This window comes from Leucopleurus acutus (genome assembly GCF_964270905.1).
Source record: "Leucopleurus acutus genome assembly, chromosome: 4".
Lineage (NCBI taxonomy): Eukaryota > Metazoa > Chordata > Mammalia > Artiodactyla > Delphinidae > Leucopleurus > Leucopleurus acutus.
Genome location: NC_139146.1, coordinates 34,307,795 through 34,324,337, shown reverse-complemented (window position 1 = coordinate 34,324,337; position 16,543 = coordinate 34,307,795). Strand labels below are relative to the sequence as shown.

At 40.1% G+C, this 16,543-nt stretch overlaps 1 protein-coding gene across 1 annotated transcript in view; it reads left to right on the top strand.

Annotated features, from left to right (window-relative positions):
* The first annotated feature begins 2,020 nt into the window (after positions 1 to 2,020).
* Positions 2,021 to 16,543, top strand: part of TET2 (tet methylcytosine dioxygenase 2) — a 131,840-nt gene continuing 117,317 nt past the window's right edge. Inside the window, exon 1 of the mRNA XM_082838410.1 lies at positions 2,021 to 2,224. The gene's annotated coding sequence lies outside the window, so the exon portion shown is untranslated. The remainder of the gene's footprint in view (positions 2,225 to 16,543) is intronic.

Below are 16,543 nucleotides of genomic sequence, written 5' to 3'. Positions count from 1 at the left end.
AAGACATAATTACTTCTATACTTCTAGTTAAACAAGAAAAACTCTTGCAAGTAGATGGCTAGTAATAGTAATAACCAGTAGTAATAACCACCTGGGCACTTAGTGTCATGGTTAATCCTCACAACCGCACTGTTTTAGATGGTGTTTGACAGGTGAGGAAACTGACATACACAAAGGGTTAAGTACCACGCTCAAGGTCACACATTTAGTAAGCGTGGAGTCAAGATTCATCTGCCTCTGTGGACTCCAAAGCTCACGCTTTCCACAATTCTGCTGTTCTGTGCGCTGCACAACTGTACGTCACAGCCTTCGGAAAACTTTACTTTTTGGACTTGAGAAACAAATTACAAGGCACCTTTTAAACAGCTTAAAATCCGTTAGCAATTGCCAAGACTTCAATGACACATTAGTGTACAATTAGAAAAGATGGAAATTCATTTTACATGAATGCTTAGGGAAACGAACGATTTTACTTAGTCTAGTGCAAAACCAGAAATCGAAGTCAACTTTGTCTCAAAGTGGAATAAACAGCGTTTCACTTCAAACGCTCTTCTTAGTAACAACGTGACACATACAAAGAGTTCCTTTTTTAACCCTTTTCAAAGAGAAAATATTCCGATTTCATAAAATTAGGTAAAGACATCCAAAGAAATTTGCGGACAAAAAACCGTGAGCTACACAAAATAACTTGTGTTTACTTAAGAGTATCGTGATCACAATGTAGTGATCCCGTAAAAGATGTGTCCAAAACGTCTATCTAAAATTTGAATGCCAGTAACGTGAGAACTTCTAATAGAGGGCAAATCTCAAAAACCATCTGATATACCAATTCACGTGGGCTTTGTTCTTGATCTCATCTTCACATAAAAAATTTATGATTAGGGGGAAAAAAGCATTAAAAAGAGAAGTAAAACTACTCGGTGATGGAAAAGAAAATCTGTCAGTGGATGCGAGTGGTTATATAGAATTCCGAACTTCAGGGAAAATCGAGCGTCCGTCATTCGGCGTTTAGTTCTTTATGGGTCGATGTCATTACTTAATTATAAGGCTGGACATTTTTTCAAAATAGAGGCTCTTATGGGGGTAAATTTAAGCATTTGAAAGTGCAGATTTATTTCTTACAACCGAATCCAGAGCGAAGTGGAGAGTCACTGGTGCGAAAGCCCTCTCGGATCTGCGTGAATCCTTCTTCCCAGCCCACGTGGCCAAAGTAAACAGAAGGTGGGCCGGGGCGGGGAGAAGCGGGCCTGGGTCAAATTCCTAATTTGTCGAGTCTTTAAAACTACAGGCCCCTAAAGCACTAAGGGCATGCCCTCCGCGAAACTGGGGAGTGCTTCTGCTGAGCGAGATGAAAGCGACTGTGTGGAGAGGATGCCAAAGCGGGGACGAGGCGGGGCGGTTGGACCTACCAGGGGGTGGGTGCGCGAGGGGGCGTGTGCGGGGATACCTGCCAGGAGGTGGGAGTCGGGACGGGGGCGGCGCCCACCTACTCTAAGGAGGCGGTGGGGTGCGGTACCAGCAAAAAGTTTAAAAGGTTAAGCTGGGGTCTCGCAGCCTCCTGCCAGGGACGCACGCCACCTCCCCCTTCGCGCCCGCCCCGCGCCTTCACTGGAGTGGAAACCCATCAGAGGGTCCCGGGGGCCGGACCTTCCCCCGCGTGCCCCCGCCCCGCGCTCCTCCGGGCCCACGGCTCCCCACGCTGGCTCCCCAGCCCCGGCCTCGACCGCGCGCCCCCTCGTTCGGCCCCAGGGGCCGCCGGCTTTTGTGCGGGGAGCCCCGGGGCGGGGAGCCGATTCCTGGGGAGCCGTGGCCGAGGGTCCCGGGGCGGCGGCGGAGACCGGGACGGAGGAGGCGGCGGCCGGGTGAAGGGGGAGGAGGCGGAGGAGGAGGAGGAGGAAGCGGGGCGGAGAAGGCGGAGGAGGAGGAGGAGAGCGGCGGCTGCGGCGAGAGCTCGGGCGGCCCCGCCGCCTCCTCGCGAGCGCCGCGCGCCCAGGCCCGGCTCGCATGCGAGTCACGTCCGCCCCCTCGCCGCGGCCGCCCCGAGACGCCGGCCCCGCCGAGTGATGAGAACAGACGTCAAACTGCCTTATGAATATTGATGCGGAGGCTAGGCTGCTTTCGTAGAGAAGCAGAAGGAAGCAAGATGGCTGCCCTTTAGGATTTGTTAGAAAGGAGACCCGACTGCCACTGCTGGATTGCTGCAAGGCTGAGGGACGAGAACGAGGTCAGAGCGCTTCTCTTGTGCCGCGAAACTCTCCCTTTCCTCTCCCCTGCGCTTTCTCTCGGGCTTGTGGGGACTGGGGAGCAAAGCCTGCAGTGTCACCCACAAATACCAAGAGGGAAGAGGGAAGCTTCACAAATTACTGGAGCCTCTTCAACATGGCTGACAAATATAGTTTTAATTCCCCCCCACCCCCCTTTAAACCTGTAGTTCTGTGTCCTCCTCTCTCTCCTGCTAGTGCTCGTGTCCTCCTCGCCCAGAAAACTTACCTTTGTGAGTCCGGCCGGCTGCTTTCCCGGCCTTTTATCCTCCGGAAAGTGATTTTTCTCTGCTTTCCTTTCTAAAATAGTTCAGCTGTGGGGGGCACGACCTTCCCCTTGAAGCTTCCCCACCCCCTCCCTTCTTGGAAGGCAGACGAGCCTCGGGTTTATCCTCGCCCGCCCTGGGGAGAACACAGACGGAGTGGTCTTCGACCCTTTTCTCCGCTGGGGCTCTGGGTCTGCGTTTGCGTCCGCCCCTTTCTGCCCCGTGTCCCCCTTTTCGGGGGCTGCGCTCAGCGAGTGTCAGGCGAGTGGAACAGGAGTCCACTCAGTGGGGTTTTGTTTTTTCCTGAAGTCCGCGCGTTTTGTTAGCGGTGCCGAGCGAGAGAGGAAAGAATAGTTTCTCTGGTTCCCTCAATAAGACCCGAACCCACTTTTCTCGAGGCACATCAGCTCTGCGATGGGCTGTACCTTCCAGCCTGGGGAATGTGTGTGAGAGAATTTGTGGGCAAATCTGTGTCCTGGCTTTGTGCTTCTCCCGAATCAGCTTCGTCGGGTTCCCCGGTAAGTGACAGGCAGACACAAAGGCAGGCGCAGGCCGGGGGAGGGGGCGGGCGGGCAGGAGGCGGGGGAGGGGGGGGGAGTGTGGAGAGTTGGAAGACTGCAAGGTCAGGGGCGCCGAAAGAAATGAAACCCAATCCCAGTAAAGAAACAGAGACGTAGAGAGCAGATTTCTAACAGTCCCATCCAAATTTCTCTTTCCCTCTTGGCTGCTCTCTTTTCTTTGGTCTTTTATCTCTCTGCTTTTCTCTGTGTCTCTTTTCTCCTCATCCTCTTTCCTCTTCTACTTCTTCTTCCTCTTCCCCTTTCTTCCCCTTCTTCCTCTTCCTTTTCTCCTCTTTCTCCTCCTCCTCCTTTTTACGCACATGAATCTTGCTGAATCTCTTTCATTGGGGCTGCTCGTCTAGCGATATTAAGCTAAGTTTCTATGGAGACTTTTCTACCTATGGCAAATAAAGCGTGGGCTGGATAGACTGCTGAGAAGGTCGAATGTGAAATATAAGTGAAATTTACTGGCTGTTACCCTCATGACATACTTTTAATTGCCTTGAGTGAGTTTTCTTCCTTCTTCTTGTAGTGTTTAGGAATTGAAAAAGGATCATTTTCCAGTTGTTGAAAATTTAGTGAAATATTTTTATATTTGTCTGTCTAGGGAGGAGGATATATCCAAAATTTAAAATCTCGAGTCACACATTGTGCTTTTCCCTCTCCAATCAGGGATAATAATGGCAAATACAAATCTAAAAGTATTCATCAACAAATGATCCAACATAAGAGGAAGAATATATCTTAGGGACAGTTGGAATGTACATAGAAAAGATAATTGGGTTGGGTTGGGTTGGGTTTGATTTAAGACTGTGGGTATTGTTGCCTGGCTAATGAAAATCATTATATTTGCATTTTAATGAAAAGTTGAAATACTGGAGGGGAGTTATATTCTCTTCCATGTTTGCATGTGTGTTTTGTAATAGGTTTGAAGTAGAATATAAATTTCAACACAATAAATACTGATTTTTTAAATGTTATCAAGCAGAGAAGTGTTAGTGGAAGACTGGAAAGTCAAACAAGTTTAGAAGGCATGGACATGATTAAAAGATGGACAGAGTTGGAAAAGCACAGTAATGGACATTACTCCATAAATCGGATTTCCAAAACTATTTGTCCTCAATAGTTCACTTTGTAACTCCTTGTATTTTGATCTCTGGAAAAGCAGTTAAATTTACTTTAATCATTGATATCGGAGGCATGATTACAAGGGAGACATATTACTCATCTCTGTGGAATAGAAACAGCTCATTTGGTTAGTTCTTATTTGTCCTAAATAATAAAGAAAACACTTAGGAATTTAGCACAAATGCTTACTGTTTGTTGAGAAAACTGTGGTTAATTATTCCAGCAATTCAGAATTTAAAATAAATAATTTCTTTTGCTAACAGTGGTATATAACTACTTTTGGGGGACTTTTCAGATGTTGTATATACTGTCTTAAGGCTATTCAACTAATAATAGATACATCACATTGATAAATAAGGATATCTACATTGATTAATAATTTTCATTGTGACCATGAAAGCTTGTTCTTTCCCAGCATCCAATTTAGACTCTTTTCTGAAAATAGCTGCTAATTAATATTGTATGAGGGGCTTCAATGATTATAAGGAGGAGATGTGCATATTATTCACCAAATCAAGAAAATATTACTTTTTCCTTTAGTAGAATTTTTTTTTTTTTTTTTTTTTTTTTGCGATACGCGGGACTCTCACTGTTGTGGCCTCTCCCGTTGCGGAGCACAGGCTCCGGACGCGCAGGCTCAGCGGCCATGGCTCACAGGCGCAGCCGCTCCGGGGCATGTGGGATCTTCCCGGACCAGGGCACGAACCTCTGTCCCCTGCATCGGCAGGCGGACTCTTAACCACTGCGCCACCAGGGAAGCCCTAGAAAAATTATTTTAATTAGCATGGGATACTTTACAATGAAAGACATAACCTCAGCTTTTCATTTACCATATTTGTGAGAGTCAATACTACCTGGATTCTCCAAAAATTTCATTCATTCATTTATGTATGTATGTATGTATGTATGTATGTATGTATGTATGTATGTATGTCTGCAATAGGTCTTGGTTGCTGCACGCGGGCTTTCTCTAGTTGCGGCAAGTGGGGGCTACTCTTCCTTGTGGTGCGCATGTTTCTCAGTGCAGTGGTTTCTCGTTACAGAGCACAGGCTCTAGGCGCACAGGCTTCAGTAGTTGTGGCACTCGGGCTTCAGTAGTTGTGGCTCGCGGGCTCTAGAGTGCAGGCTCAGTAGTTGTGGCGCACGGGCTTAGTTGCTCCGCGGCATATGGGATCTTCCTGGACCAGGGCTCAAACCCGTGTCCACTGCATTGGCAGGCGAATTCTTAACCACTGTGCCACCAGGGAAGCCCTCCTTATTTTTAATAAATTTATTCATTTATTTATTTATTTTTGGCTGCGTTGGGTCTTTGTTGCTGCACGCAGGCTTTTCTCTAGTTGTGGTGAGTGGGGGCTACTCTTCGTTGTGGTGTGCAGGCTTCTCATTGCGGTGGCTTCCCTTGTTGTGGAACACGGGCTCTAGGTGCGTGGGCTTCAGTAGCTGTGGCATGCAGGCTCAGTAGTTGTGGTTCGTGGGCTGTAGAGCACAGGCTCAGTAGCTGTGGCGCACGAGCTTAGTCGCTCCACGGCTTGTGGGATCTTCCCAAACCAGGGCTTGAACCCGTGTCCCCTGTGCTGGCAGACGGAATCTTAACCACTGCGCCACCAGGGAAGTCCCCTGCTTATTTTTTAAATTGAACTAATGGTTAATGAGAAATTAACTTGGAATGAGGGAAGTCTCTTGCCTTGTTTAAATTCACACATTTACCAAACTCTTCTTATGGCTCTAATTAGATCTGGTATTGTGTTGGTCCATGCCAGGAGCCAGAGGGATTAATAGGATTCTGATTCAATGGTGCATGGACCTAGATATTGGCAGGTCAACATCACTTCCAGAACAAGTGAAATGCACCTGCCTGGGAGTTGTTATGACAGACTTCCAAAGTTCTTTTTGGGCACTAGACTTGTATTAGGTAACAAAGAGTGGAGTTAATGTTTTGGTTTCGCTTGTTGCAGTTAGAATTTCTCTATCAACTTCTCCAAGACTCCACCCATACACAGTGTTGTAAGCCAGATGGCACTACTGAAATGTATTGGGTTGGCCAAAAAGTTCGTTTGGGTTTTTGTAAGATGTTACTGAAAAACCTGTATGAACTTTTTGGCCAGCCCAGTCTTTCCTTGTTTATCTCATTAAGAAGTTCTTCTTATGATTCACAGACACACCTGGCAGAAACTTTATTTTTCATACTGCACCAAATCCAAGTTAGTAAATTCATGTGAATTCTTAAGAAATTAATTTGCAATAAAATGTTCTCATAAGCTGTGGATGTTTGACATTTTAGAATGTTTAATACTTAGAAAATGTTAAATCTGCTTTTTTTAATGCCCTAATTGCCTCTACAAGTTTAATTGTTGTCTTTGTTGTTGATGTTATCATTGCTTAATAGACTTTAATAGTCTTAGCAATCTTCAATTACTAGAGGGAGTCTTCTTTGTTTTGTAAGCAACCATGTAGACTGTTTTATTCTAATTGTTTCCTGTCATGGGGACAGGTTAAAACTTTGGACCAGCTAGCTGTCAGTTTTGGTTCATCAGAATAACATTTTCTCAACTATTATGCCATCGTTGCACAGTAGTTCTTACGAGTAGTAATGGCACCAAATCCAGTAGCAGGAAAATATCTCTCAAGCCAGTTTTACAGGTGGAGCCTTAACTGTGGGAGAGTCAGGTTGCCAAGTAGAGTTGGTGGTTATCTTGGAAACTGTGCTGAAGAACACAACCACAAATGTGATTTTGCCAAATATACAGTATTTACTTGGTCTAGATCTCCAATTTCTATTTTGACTCACTGCCAAAACTTTGTAAATACTGTGCCATTATTTAAGGAGGTTATATAGTTCATCTGTTGGTTTGGTGTGTAGTGGGAGAGAAGAGTTCCTGGAGGGAAGAGTGCAAAGCAAGACACCTTGAATCATTGTGACTGCAAGCCAAAAAGGATTGTATGTATCTGCTTATTTCCAGCATTATTCTTATTCTAGGTTGTACATTGCAGAAAATACCTAAGATAGATATAAAATCTTTTCTCAATAAAATGGATTTTGGTTGCCCATTCCAAAACAGTAAATTCTATCAGCTTTGATTTATGCTTTCTCCACTTGTCATGAAATGCAATTAAATGTGCCAGGCTTCAAGAAGTATAAATTGATGGTAGGTGGATTTTTAATATTTTGTGTAAAATTAAATTCAGTGATAATGTCAACCTACCTGCAGTTTTAAGAATTTTGAGATCGATACCTTATACTCACTAAGGGCTGTTCCTCAAACTGACTTGAAATCAAGCTCCACATAATCTGAGGATTACATAAAAAGATGAATGAATTGGAATGAAGCATTTTTGGAGGACAATTTAGGACATAAAATTAACTGGTTGCTTCACTAAAAATACTGTAAATTTTTTTTTAAGTTAGATTTATGTCTGTTGGAAGGGAGGCACTGATTTCTATGTCTTTTTATTCCATAATAGAATCTAGTGGTATACTACTAAATCAAGATTTAATGAGTTGGGGGTCGGGGGTAGGGGGTGAAGGTGGTCAAAAGGTACCAATTTCCAGTTATATAATGAATAAGTTCTGGGTTGTAACGCATAGTATGGTGACTGTAGTTAGCATTACTGTATTGTATACCTGAAAGTCGCTAAGAGAGTATATCTTAAAAGTTTTCATCACACACACAAAAAATCATAACGATATGAAGTCATAGGTGTGCTAAGTAACCTTATTGTGGTAATCATTTCCCAATATATACCTATTACAAATCATTGCATTGTATACTTTAAATTTACATGATGTATGTCAGTTACTCTCAATAAAAGCTGAGGGGAAAAAAGGTTTAATAAATGATGTAGAAGTAGCAAAAAAATGTCATTAAATTAGAAAATGTGTAATCTATTCTAAATGCATAAGAAAAATAATGTAAAAGGCGTTGGTGTTGCTGATGATGGTAGTAAAGATGGTGCTTTCTCCTTAAATGTAACTTCTACAGGTTATGGCAGTTGTCCTAAAAAAGCCAGTCATTAAAGCATACAGTTGATTGATGTTTAGTAAATTTATACTGGGATCGCATATTTTTATTTTTTAAAAAAATAATTTATTTATTTATTTATTTATTTATTTATTTATTTATTTTTGGCTGTGTTGGGTCTTCGTTGCTGTGTGCGGGCTTTCCGTAGTTGCGGCGAGCGGGGTCTGCTCTTCGTTGCAGTGCTCAGGCTTCTCATTGCCGTGGCTTCTCTTGTTGCGGAGCACGGGCTCTAGGCGCGCGGGCTTCAGTAGTGTGGCTCACAGGCTCTAGAGTGCAGGCTCAGTAGTTGTGGCGCATGGGCTTAGTCGCTTCACGGCATGTGGGATCTTCCCAGACCAGGGCTCCAACCCGTGTCCCCTGCATTGGCAGGCGGATTCTTAACCACTGCGCCACCAGGGAAGTCCAAGGGATCACATATCTTTTTTTTTTTTTTTTTCCCCCGGTACGCGGGCCTCTCACTGTTGTGGCCTCTCCCGTTGCGGAGCACAGTCTCCGGACGCGCAGGCTCAGCGGCCATGGCTCACGGGCCTAGCCACTCCGCGGCATGTGGGATCTTCCCAGACCAGGGCACGAACCCGTGTCCCTTGCATCAGCAGGTGGACTCTCAACCACTGCACCACCAGGGAAGCCCGGGATCACATATCTTTAATTGAAATTTTTATTGAGCTAATTGTAGATTCATATGCAGTTGTATGAAATAATAATAATTGAACATGAACATTCTGCCCAATTTTCCCCAGTGGTAACATTTTGCAAGACTATAGTATAATATCACAGTCAGGAGACTGACATTGATACAGTCTACCAATCTTACTCAGATTTCCCATTTGACTTGTATACTTGTATATGTATATATTTAGTTCTGTACCATTTTATCACATGATCAGATAATTTTAAACCTTTTTTTCCCCAAAAACAAAAAAGTTTAACACAGTTCTGTTTCATCAATCATGTGATTGTACTGCCATGTCTTATCAAAATGTGCATCAGAATATAGGTTTTTGTTTACTCAAAAGGTGGTTTTTTGCTTAAAATACTTTTGCATTAAAAATATTTTAAGTTGTTTTAATGTTTTATGACACTGCAAATTATATCATTTAATTCTCATCACAACTCTAGAGGTAGGTGTTGTTGTTATCCCTATCTCTGGAGAAGAAACTAATACACAGTGAGATTAAATAACTTGCCCAAGTTCCTACAGCCAGTACGTGGCTTAGGTAGGCTATGAATTTAGCCAGTCAGTCTCTAGAGCCAGTCTTTTGACCATTATGCTCTACCGCCTCATTACCACTAATGATGAAAATGTGGCTATAATGTGGGCTATATAGGGAAAGTCATAAAAGGAGACTTAAAGAGCATGCACCTGTCTACACAAAAACTTGTACCTGAATATTCATAGCAGCATTATTAACAATATACACGTAAAATAGGGTTAAGAAAAGAAACTGGTCTGCAGCCTCTTTGTGATGCCAAGACAAAGTGGGAAAGAGTTAGGATCAGAATGTTGATGGCTCTCCATGTTTCGCTACATATAGCCACAGTCTTTACTAACACCAACAGAATTTTACAGACTGTTAATGGTAAAATGAGTGCAGATTTTTAGGTCTAGACCCTATGAAATTAGGACATAATTTTGAACACACACAATGAATTACTTGGGGTTGGCGTTATTTGAATTTCTAACTTTATGTAATTCTAGTTACCAAACATTCTTCTTGTTAAGCAATACTCCTTTCCCTTTTATTCTGATTAGAATGCTGCCAGTTGGATCCCATAGCTTGGTGCCATGACTGATAGCAGTGTGGGGGAAAGCCAATGATCTTGAAGCATTTAGCTTTAATAATGTACACATGTTATTGTACTCAGTGGGGACATGTCTTGGCTTTGTGTAATTGCTGTAATCATTACTTTTTCAAGGAATAGGTGTAGAAATGACCCAGATATACCTTTTAAGAGTATGATTATAGCATTTACTTGTATGTTTGTTGTGTATTTGTGACAGGCCCAAGTTAGACACTCATGTTAGAACCTTTGACCCATCAGGAAGTTGATGTAGTGATTATTATGGAAAGCAATAAGGTAGAATATAGGTCTGGTCTTCCTTATAGGAGAAATGAGTAGTTTATTTGCTTTGGCCATCTCTTGTTTCTTGCAACACTTTTTGAACCAACTCGGCTGACAGTAGATTTTCATACTAGTATCTCTGTAATATTCAGAAAGCTGCTCACTGAATTTGAGTGTAGTACTCCATCTTTGCTTTATTTAATGTGATTCCAAAAATTGTAAACCTTTTCAAATTAGGGATATTTTGATTTTTTAAAAAATACTTTTAGCTTACCTTTTAATAAATAATTATTATTGAAAGATACACTGTATTCAAAACAGTGGGCTGTGGATTTTTGCTGATGGACTTCTCTCTTCAGAGAGAGCAGACTTGCCCATGTCAGGCATAGACAGTAGGTCTCCCATGAACATATGCCATACATAGTATTGATGTTTTTCATTTGCTACTTTTGCTATTTTGAGATTTGTCACAATTTTGTGGATGTCACAAAGTAATGATAATTTTAATTACTATTGTCATGCTTTATTAGCCATTACTAAAACCTGCCTTACCAAGTCATGTCTTTTTCTTGATAGAGTATTAAATCTGGTTTCTATGTTCAGATTATACTTTAATGGAAACTATTCACCCAACTCTCAAGGTGGGTTTTTATTATATATTTCTCCTCAAATTGATTTTTTTTTTTTTTGTCTTGCAGTGTAAAAGGAAAAAAGGCTTAAATAATGATAGTGAAGCCCAGAGGATATAGCATGGTCTATCTCTGAGTTATTTCTCCTGTTTTTCTTTCCTGCCTGCATTGAGAAACAAGGACACCCATTAAAAAATACCTTAATTATTAGTTGTGCTGATTCTAAAGTAAAGCACCAGAATCTAAAAATAATACAATGATACTATACCCAGATTCCATCTGTAACCTACTGTCTTGTTCCTGTTCATTTATTTTTTAATCTGTTTGTTCTTTTGGTACTTTTTCCATTTTTGTCTGAAGTTACAGAATTTTCACATTTGCCATTGGCTATAAAGTTCTGTCAGCTCTTTTATAGCCTTTCACGATTTTTGCATTAAAAGGATTACTTTTGGACACCCACTAATTAGTTTGGGTGATTATTAGCTTTTTGTTTGTCTTACTGCATACATCGTAACAGAACAAGAAATCATTTGTGCAAATGAAGTGTCTGATAGTTCATAAAATTGGAGTGAGCATCTCAAAAAGTGAATCAGTTATTAAAACATTAATTCACTTTATATTCATATTTTCATGTATCAAACATAATTGATAAGAGGAAAAATGACCATAAATGGGTACTTTTCAAACATGAAGGAAGAACATACAGTGATGTATGTCAATTATTTCTCAATAAAACTGGAAAAATATTTTAAAAATGAGGGAAGAACAAATCTTCCAATCCAAAAATACTCAACACATACATTATTTGTTTTTGTAAAAAGAAAAGCAGATACATTTCAGCAAGAAAGCACGTATTTTAAACTTTTCATTCTAGATTTCATCTATCCTTATTCCAATCCAATCACCTAAATGGTTTTTAATTTTGGAATTGTCTACCACATAATAGCTTGGAGAAAAACATTGGCAGAAAATGAAGCTAGTAGACATTTTGCTAATAACTTACCTTTTTAAATGACTATGAATTATGTGTGTCTACTGGAAATCAAAATTAGAAAGGACATTTGGTTAACTTTGGGAACTAAATTTTCAATATTTTGAAACTTAACCTGTTTACTCTTAAATGTGATACTTTTCAAGTAGGACATTTTATAGACAGCAGCTCATATTTAATATGTAATTTAAAAACATTTTGTATCAAGTATATAAAAGATATAGAACATGGCATTTTAAAATGACTAAAAAATGCTTGAGATTTTTTTTTTGAAGGCAGTGTATTTTTTGTTTGTTTTGTTTTTTTCGGTACACAGGCCTCTCTCTGTTGTGGCCTCTCCCATTGCGGAGCATAGGCTCCGGACGCACAGGCTCAGCAGCCATGGATCACGGGCCCAGCTGCTCCGCAGCATGTGGGATCTTCCCAGACCGGGGCACGAACCCATGTCCCCTGCATCGGCAGGCGGACTTTCAACCACTGTGCCACCAGGGAAGCCCTGAAGGCAGTGTATTTTTTAAAACAGTTTAATTTACTACTGGCAGTTTGCATCAGTTTTTTTACATTGTTATAACTTGTGCTTTAAGTAATCCTGAAGATTATGGGCAACTCTTCATATTTAGGGATAAAAACTTAGTTGTTGACATTGTCAGTTTTCTCTAATATTGGTAAGAATTTAGCCTCCTTAAGGAATGGAGTTTGTTTTCTGTTCACAGACCCATGATAAAAGGTACTAAATTGTGTTTCTGTTCACCCAGACAAAGCTATTGGCTACTTTCCTCTGCAAGGGTCATATTGTAATTTTATTTGGATGGAGATTTGCTACTTTGCAAACTATTTGCCTGCTTAGTGTCCTTCTAGTGGTTGTAATACTATCTCTCATAATAAGAAAAACAAGAAGTCTGATGAGAGGAGGTAGAAAGTGCATTCAGAATGCATTGTTGAGATTACAAAACTTACCCTAAATTTAATTAGACAGGCAGTTAATTTTGATCATGTCCTCATGTCAGGAGTTACATAAGAAGAAAAGTGATGGAGATAGGTCATTTCCTCCAGTTCTTCTTCCCACTTTTTTTTTTTTTTTTGGTGGGAGATGGAGGGAGAGAAAAAAATCTCCCCTGGAAATAATTCCTTGACACCCACATGCTCTTTTTTTAGGGCAAAAGAAATAGGAGGTTTCTCTTCGGAACTTGTTGACACTTCACACAGTCACGTCAACATTTGACACGTGGGTTCCATGCGCATGGCAGCGCTATTTACAAACACCATCCAGGGATTCCAGAGCCTCTTATGTAACAGCTGAGAGTACAGGCTTTGTGTGTCCCAGGGCGCAGAGGAATCAAACAGTTTAATTCATAGTCAGAGAGCCCTTGTCTGGCTCTGATGGGGTCATGAATCAAGGATCAAGGTGTCTAGGTCAGGATTCACCCAATATGCAGTTTTCCTACCAAAGCCTCAAAGGCTGTGCCTTAATATAGAATTACTCTTTTTTTTTTTCCTCCTGCAACAAACAGAACCAGTTATGAAAAACTTTTTTTTGTGATTTTTGCAAAATGTGGGCAAATTGTGCCTTGGTTTTGGTTGTAATTTACAGTGCCACTTGTGACTGAAGTGCACATGCCTGCCACCCAGTCTCACAAATGCTTTTTTTTTTTAAGTTTATTTTCTCATGTGTAAGCACCTTCAGATGCAAGAGAATTCATAAACTGACTTGCCCAACTAGACACTCTGACCACGGAACACTCAAGAAAACGATTGTTTGATCATCCTCCATATCCAGTCCCGCATTACCCATCCCCATCCCTTCTCAGCTCCCTTTTCAACGCCTCATCACCACACCTCCCTCAGCCCTTCTCCATTTTAAATTACATACCAAGACATGGTGTTTAAAAAACAAATTAGATTTCTATACCTAGGGAATTGTTCTTCCTTTTCCATATTGATTTTAAGAATTTTTCATATATATTTATCAATTTTTTAAAAAGTCTCAAGTTAATAAATTAAAGCACCGAGAATTTATGTCTACTCCTATGTATCTGGTATATGTTTCCTGATGTTTTTTTTCATTGTAAATTGCAAATTGACTGGTTGGAATATTTAAAATATGAGTAAATTTTGAGTTCTTTTTGTATTGCATCTTAGGATCATTTTAGATGGATGTCATCATTGATTATCCCAAAATAGAAACCTTCTAGCCTAACGGAGAATTGAAATTATATCAAAAAATGAACTTGTAGTTACTTTAAAAGTTGGGCTCTTTGAACTCTTCTTTCATAGAATATATTTTTTTCTAATTACACTATCTTTCTAAAAAGAGGAAAGATCAGAATCTTTGAAATGTGGTACTGTAAAAGGAAGGAATTTGCTTAACTTTTAAAAATAAAGGATTTTTTTTTTTCTCCAAGAATAAACGAAGTACCAAGTAATGTTTGGTATAAGAGAAGTTTAGATCTGGATTAATTTAGAGGTTATCTCTTCAAATCTATTATTTACATATGAGATTTAGAAATTTAAGTTTCAGATGTTTAACATCTGTATCTGCTCATTTTTAGAAGAAATTATCAAAAGAGTGACTCATTTAACCAACACAATGAAATCTGAGGATAGACATTTTTCATCTTTCCTTACTGAGTACAGGTTCCTTCTGGATTTGAAAAGATATAACCTATAACCACTAAATACATTATAAGTTATTGTACTTTTCTAATACGTTGAATTAAGATGCGGTGAATTTAGATTATAGGCATTAAAACTTGTTTTATTTGCATGCTTTTCATTGTTTTGGCCTGAAGATGGTGTATTTATCTTAATTACCCTTGGCCCAAACAGTGAAAGTTTGTGTGAAATTACTTATGAGTATACTTTCTTACTAAGAGCAGTACCATGTCTGAACACTCTTGAGCTTTCACAAGGGTGATCTTACCCTGTATTAGAACATTAATATTTTTCCCTCTTCTTATGCCTTTATTGGACAGTAAATTATATATGGTTATAAGCTGAAAGTGCTCAGAATTTGATAAAGACTGTAAATTAATGCATTTTTGCTAGGAAAGAGATTAAATATAACTTTATTCGACTGTATTTTTGTTTCACCTGAAGTGGCAAGCATTCAATAAACATTGATTTGTTTAAAAGATGGGCTTCCTTCATAAAGATGAGACTGACTGATAATTGTCTCTGTATTGTAAAATACCAAAATGGTAGGTTGAATGTGAAAGATATGTATCAAGATGCAATGTGGGGGTTTTAGGTTGTTTTCTCTTTCCAGCTACTATTGAGAGCATGTGTGTGTGTGCCCTCACTCAAAAAGTTTTGGACTTTTGATATATGAGTTAAGTCCTCATTGCTGGAAATGGTTAATTAAACAAACCATAATAAAACTCTCTGTCTATGAATATAAAATTTAAAAATACTGATGCCATGCAGTTTTCCAAATATCATGAAGGTGCACAAAATCCCCAGGGTCTTTTATGTAAACTGTTTTTATATGGTCCCTTTAGAAGACTGTTGAATCGCATAGGGCTCACACATAGAAACAAACAGCTGGCTTGGTGATGTTAAGATTGGCGCCAGGGTGTTCCCTCTTGCGTAGGAGCCCTAGGTCATCCTGACGCCTTCCCATGTGGTCAAGCACACATGGCTTTAATGTTTACACACACAGTTCCAGAATTCTGAACGCCAGTGATGTAACAGTGGGGGAAGGGGTGGTCTGTATCTTACAAACTGTTTGATGACCTAGGTCATGAATACTGATAGAGAATAAGAAAGCCCTGATTGTAGTCAAACTTGCCTGGAGGGGAAATAGAGTAGATGCTTAAAGCAGGCTTTGCCTCCAGCCCCCAAATTGTTTATTTTAAACTATCATTACCACCCAAAGGGAGTTTTCTACTTTGAACTTAAAATAGTAGCTTTTAACTCGGACAAATGAGTAAGTGCTTTAGTAACTAAGGACTGGAGGTGACAAAGCTCTTAAGAGTGTCACTCTCTTTGGTAACCAAGCTGATTCAGACTCTTTTGGAAGCTTTTATGGCAACTCAACCAGCTCTAATACTATTACTACATACCTGCATGGGAACAGACACTTGGAGCTAGAGCTGCCATTTTCTCTGGTTTTAAAATTGTTTCTCACCCATTATTTCTGTTTTATTTGTGAAAATATGCCAATCCTACCACATATAAAAATGCTTTTCAAAATCACTGAATATGTTTATATAGAATGACTTTGTTTAAGAGCTTTATATCTACAACAATACAGGGGAAAACCCCCTTCTTATCTGGTAGAATCATGATAAAGGGGGGGAAATGTGAGCGGTAATTTTGGAAAATATGTAATAATGGTAAGGTGGTGGTATCCATACAACTAAATACCAAGCTAGCGTATTTAAACATGGAAAAGTGCCTAAAAGGGTGAGGGGAAAACATGTTATAAATAAGGAGAATATAGAGTTTTCAGTGAATAAGTGCTCTATTACAAACTATGAACATTTATAAGATTTGTTTCAAACTCTTTCCTACTTGTAACGAATTATCCAGGACTTTTTAAAATCCATCTCTCTTTGAACTTTTAACAGATTTTTCTGGACTGTGGATTAGAGATTCTGTGTGCATGTATGTGTGTTTTTGAATAT